This window comes from Sinocyclocheilus grahami, unplaced genomic scaffold (genome assembly GCF_001515645.1).
Source record: "Sinocyclocheilus grahami isolate Dianchi unplaced genomic scaffold, SAMN03320097.WGS_v1.1 scaffold396.1, whole genome shotgun sequence".
NCBI lineage: Eukaryota > Metazoa > Chordata > Actinopteri > Cypriniformes > Cyprinidae > Sinocyclocheilus > Sinocyclocheilus grahami.
In genome coordinates this window covers 333,711-339,710 of record NW_015505575.1, presented here as the reverse complement: position 1 = coordinate 339,710, position 6,000 = coordinate 333,711, and positions in this window count along the sequence as shown.

The window sequence follows — 6,000 nt, the reverse complement described above, 5'->3', positions numbered from 1 at the left end:
CCAGGTCGGCCTCGGCTAAAATCAAAGCCTGGGCTCCGACAGCACACTCAGGCAGCTAAATGCTTAGCTTCCCAGTTGCCTGTCTAACTCTGGGCAATGGAAGCGTTCTTCATGCTGGGACCCTCCTTCCCACTCAGCGTGTGCCCGTGCAAATTACTGCTGTAATAGTGGACCTACTTACTCAAAAGAGCAGTACCGTGAATTTCAGCTCCCTACCGCAATGCGGCGACCTGCCACTCAAAAGACTAGGACCACTTGCCACTCGGCTCCAGGATTTTGGCACGTCAAGTTAAGTTCTGCAGACCATAGAATGAGGTTACTTGCTCCAGTTCGCTCACAGGCAACCTCGCTTCAGAGGTATTATTCAAACTTCCGTACAGGACAACAATGCTCACATTCTCCGGTCCGAAGTACAAACTCTGCTTGCAAAGGAGCTGTGGAAACTGTTCCTCTAGTGAAAAATGAGTCAGGCTTTTACAGCCGCTACTTCCTTGTTCCAGAGGAAGATGGCAGGCTCAGGCCCGTTCTCAAACTCAAGGGGGTGGCTTATCAATATACAGTCGTGCTATTCGGACTGTCTCTGGTCCCGCACACTTTTAAGAATTGCGTGAACATGGGCAGACCGGCATTTGGTTCCTGATCAAACATGGAGCAACACTTGCACATCAACTGCCTTGATTTGCAAGTGATGGCGGTTTTTCTAGCCCTAAAAACCTTCCTGTCAGCCTTAAGGGGGCACCAAGTCCTGGGCCGCTCGGACAATATAACGGTGGTAGCCTTTATAAATCACCAAGGTGGCCTCAAGTCTTGCATTGCCAGATCTTCAGACTGTTGGCAGAAGGTCTGGGAACCTTGACCACTTTGGATGGTCAAGGACCACCCAAGAGGCCATATGACTGACAGGTAAAGCAACCAATCAAGTTTTGTTTTGCGCCACACCATTTTTAGTGGCTTAGAAATGTCCCCACAATAACAGACTAGTGTGTAAAACTCTTGGACATATTTTAAATATGGAGGAATCAAATGTGGTTCCCCGATTTGATTCATCTTCTATCGGCAGCTATTAGCCATGGCCGATACCATTGAGGACGGACATTCTCTCTCAAGGGAGAGGAATGATTCGGCATCCCCGTCCCAAACTGTGGAGCCTTCATGTTTGGCCCCTCGACGAGAGTCTTTACAGCTCCTCGCAAGAGTGACTAACACCATTTTGGAGGCTAAACCCACCTCATCCTCACACTGTACTGACATGGGACATATTCATAGTTCTTAGGGCCTTGCGATGGCCACCGTTTGAGCCTCTCCCCTGTCGCTTAAGACCGCACTACTTCTGGCACTACTCAGTCAAGTGAGTGGATGAATTACAAGCACTCTTAGTCAGTGCTTCATGCCTTGATTTTGGGCCTAACAACTGTGGAGTCGTCCTCAAGCCAAGACACGGCTATGTGCCCAAGGTGCTCTCCACTTCAGAGCACAAGTTATCACCCTTCTGACTTTTCCTATCTCAGAGGATGGGCAGGATTCAAATTTCCTCTACCCGGTTTGGGCCCTTAGAGTTTATATAGAGCACTCTAGCCACTTCTGGCATTCAGAGCAACTCTTTGTTTGCTTCGGAGGCCGCACTAAAGGGCTGTCTGTCATGAAGCAGAGACTCACTGGATAGTTGCCCATATAGCCCTGGCTTACGCCTCTATGGACTTGCACTGTCCTATTGGAGTAAGGGCCCATTCTACCAGATGAATGGCCTCCTCCTGGGCTTGGACCAGCTGTGTTTCTATTAGTGATATGACATCTGTGCGGCTGCCGGCTGGTCTTCAATGTCTACCTTCACCAGATTTTATAACCTGGATGTCCCTGTCCTTTAGGCACAGATTTTGTCCCCTCTGTGAGTGAAGAAGGTCTTGTTATATATATTATCTCATAATAGGCTCATGCTTCTTAGGAGCCCTCATTATGTGTGCTCTGGGGCTGGGCTTGGAGAGCGGCATCATTCTGCACTTGCTTATAGCATGGCGCTATTGGATGCATTCCACATATGCGTTGCAATGCAACGAGATAAGGGAATGAGCGTTGCGTAACCTGCCGTGCTATAAGGCTGCACGCGAGTCGATGACTGCTGCTATCAGTTGAAAGATTCTGATGAAATGGCTCAGAGCTGACTTATATAGTAGTCGGCTCCACCCCTTTTGTCAGGTTGAAGCGCCATTTATTTGTGCAGCTACATGAAAGTGAACAAATCAGGCTTCACTATTCTGAGTAAACAGGAGTTTCCCATATGCATAGCAATGCAAAGCTCATTCCCTTATCTCAGGGAACTGAAGTTATGTTAGTAACAGGAGTATTTTGTATATCCTAAAACTTTTGAGTGTACGCATACTTTTAGGATTAAATTTACACAATGTTTTATAAGGAGCCAGGCTTTTGCCTTCCAGGAGCCTCAGGAATTCATAATCATTATGATAATAAATATATTATGTTTCCGCTTACTACACACACAGGACACTGAAATGGCAATGTTTGAAAAGATAAGTGCTGTAAGTAAGGGAAAGCATGAATGCAGAGGTAATTTTATTATTTTCCACATCATTCAAGTTTTTCCAAACCTGTATGAGTTTCTTTCTTCTCCTCAACACAGAAAAAGATATTCTGAAGAAATTTTGGTAACCAAAAAATGTACGGTAGCCATTGACTTCCATGGTATTTCTTCCATGGCAGTCAATGGCTTTCGTCAACTGTTTGGTTACAACATACTTCAAAACTTCTTCTTTTGTCCTTTTTCATGGCTGTTTAAAATTTCAGTGCATTGTGTCAATAATTTCTTGATGTTTCTCCTGATTGTCCTTGGCTGTCTGTTTTAGAGCAAAACTGGCATGGTTGGGCAGTCTAGGATACCTTGAAAAAATTGTTGAAATGTTTCAACAAATGTAGAGCACGCTGCTCAGCCAAATCCCTTTTATTTGGCATGCTTATCTCATAGTTCCTAAATGGCAGCTCGAGATAGTAATGGTCATCTCTCAGAGAAACTGAAGTTTCTGTTATACTAATCTTCCACAGACAGCTCAGTTTTTCTGGACATTGCTCAGTAAGATCCTGGTTGTGCTATTTCTTAAACAACTCTTCTATTGCATACTTCCATTGTTTCCATTCAGAGGCCCATTTACTACTCATCCAAGAACCCCAAAATACACCGTTTTTTTTCAGAAATGTCTCCTGGGAAAATTCTAGATATTCTATCAAATATCAAATTGAAAGACCTTATGTAATTGCTTGTTGTAAGAGAAATATTGGTAATTTGTGTATCATTTACAACAATTTAATTTCTCCTTCACCTACCCCCTTACACTACAATAATTCCACTAAAGTTTTCTTGTTTTCAGCCCAACTAAGGGCCATGAGGTGGAGGTAGGCCTGGGCTCTCAGAGAAGACACCACTCCGTGGCTGTGACAGAGAAGTTGCGAGCAGATGTCACTACCTCAAGGCCAAGATGTCAGATGGGGAAGTGTGTGCAGCCCAAACACACAAGATGGTGGTTTCAGTCATAAGAAGCACTGACAACACAACTAGGTACTTCCAGGACCACCAGACTTGGAGGTTTTGTCCTCTTCTTTTCCTCACTGAGGCCTTTGTGAGTAGCAAGCTTGAGGGAGTACAGGGTAATAAAGTGCTGTGAGCCACTGTGGGAGCAGTGATATATACTTATACCAACAACAGAGATAAGCACTGGTAGAATAGCAGGGTATGTTGTAGGGTATTGCGAGAATGTGACTTCATTGCATTGCAGTAAGTAGCAGTTCAGTGTTGTTTAAATTTAAAACCAACTTGCACATAATTTGTAAACAGGGGTGTGAAGTAACGAATTACAAATACTCATGTTACTGTAATTAAGTAGTTTTTATCCGAAATTGTACTTTTTTGAGTAGTTTAAAAATTATGTACTTTTATTTGAGTACATTTTAATTGATGTATCTGTACTTTTTCCTCCGCTATTTTCCCTCTGTTTGTGGTCATTACTTGTTACATGCTTGTTTTAATTGTATTTTTATCCATCAGCATGATTAGATAGGGAGAGAGTAATCCGTCTCTTGACTCTCGTCAAATCAAATTGTTCATAGAAAACTTTAACTGCAAACTGCAGATAACAATGGCTGCTGGAAGTGCATTCTTCAAGCATCAATTCAGTCGAGCTAACAGCATCTTCCTCTGATATGTTAAGGTAAATTTCAGATTTCTGCTTAGAGGGCCTGAAATTTGGCGTGTGGTTGTGGATATTGCGTACAATGTTAATTACTCCCGCAAATGTCACGCTCAATGCGGTAAATTCCACTCCCATATACTTCATATAGAGACGTGCATTTGTGTCTTCTTTTGAAAAAGTTTCCCCGGAATTATTTCCCTATTTATTTCATTCAAATTTTTCCTTACAAATTGTATTATCAGCATAACAATTTGAGTAAATGCGTAAAAGGTAGGGGATTATGCCCTCCTTCTAGAACAATGTGCATTTATGTTTAAATTGTAACATTTATTATAATGTTTACAATTTCTTCATCAAAACACTTTTAAATTGGCACCATTTTGGAGAGAAATTGGCTCTTTTTTATCTCTCTTTTTAACCCATCTCATGGTGTGTGATGCTGAACTCTTGTATGAGTTTCTAATGTTTTTGTATTCTTTGTACTGTTCTAAACATTAATATTGTATGTGCTCTGTCGCAGTGGTGTAATGTTGGAGGCATGACAACTGAGTTGAGAATCCATCTGCAGACTTTATTCAGGAGCGTATTCAGAACAGGCAGGGTCAAAACACAAGCAAGCAACAATATCCAGGGCGAGACAAAAGAGAAATCCAAAACAGGCAATAGTCAAGGCAGGCAGCAAACAATGTGATTACATTACAAAAATTACAAAACAGAGGCAAAAGGACAATACACAAACAGGCGATGGTCAGGGTAGGCAGCGAACAGTCACAAAAAAACAGGTAAACAGTCCAAGGAACAAACACGTGAAGGCAAGGCAAGGCAAGGCAGAACATACAAAGACATTATGTAGAAAGTCACCTGACCAAACCCGGAAAACAGGTCTCATCGCTTCCGCTTGTCGGAGAGATTGTTAACAGCCATAATAAATAATAGAAATATCTATGGACTTTTAAGATAATCAGTTACACTAGTATGCTGTTTTTATTGTTGACATTTTATTAATTTTTAATAAGAAAAAAAAAATTACTTTTAGATATCAGTCCGCTTATGTGATGGACATTGGTTATGATAATTTTTGGTATCTACTTTGAAGGCATCTTGAGTAAAACTGGTTCATATTTAACAAAGCATATGCAAAACGAAGCAACGAAACCCAGTTAACAGAATACGGAAGTCTGTTGCGCATAACCCCTATAATCAGCAATGTGTGTGAGTGTGAGTGCAACCTTTATAGTCCTCCTGATATGGAACAGGTGTCAACAGATAATGAATTCCTAGGCAGAGGGAACCTTGGAAATGGAGTCCGGGGTGAATGGCAAAGGTACGGCATGGAGTGCCCTCTAGAGGAGTTCATGGGCACTCCAGCTGGTGATTGTAACAAGCGGCCTTACACCTGATTTTAAATCTATTTTTTCAAACATTATGATTTAAATGGTGATGAGTGTACTGGAAATAACTTTCATCTTTTCATCACTTTAATAGTTTTTCCGTGTTGTTTTGATGCATTTTAAAGGGATCACAGTCAAAATTAAAACTGCTGAATGATGGAAATTCTTCATTCTTTCTGAAAAACAATAAAGGAAAATGTGAATTACAGTATGTATAATGTTTTCTACATTTTTAAATTACAGTCTAGAGTGTTTATTACGAGGGGTAGAATCCACAGCTCAGTATTCACTACTCACTACTCACGAGTACTTTTAAATAAGTTACTCTTTTACTCTACTCACACTACTTGTTTTGGAGTGTAATGGTAATTTTACTTGAGTATATTGTTCAGTACTCTTTCCACCACTGTTTG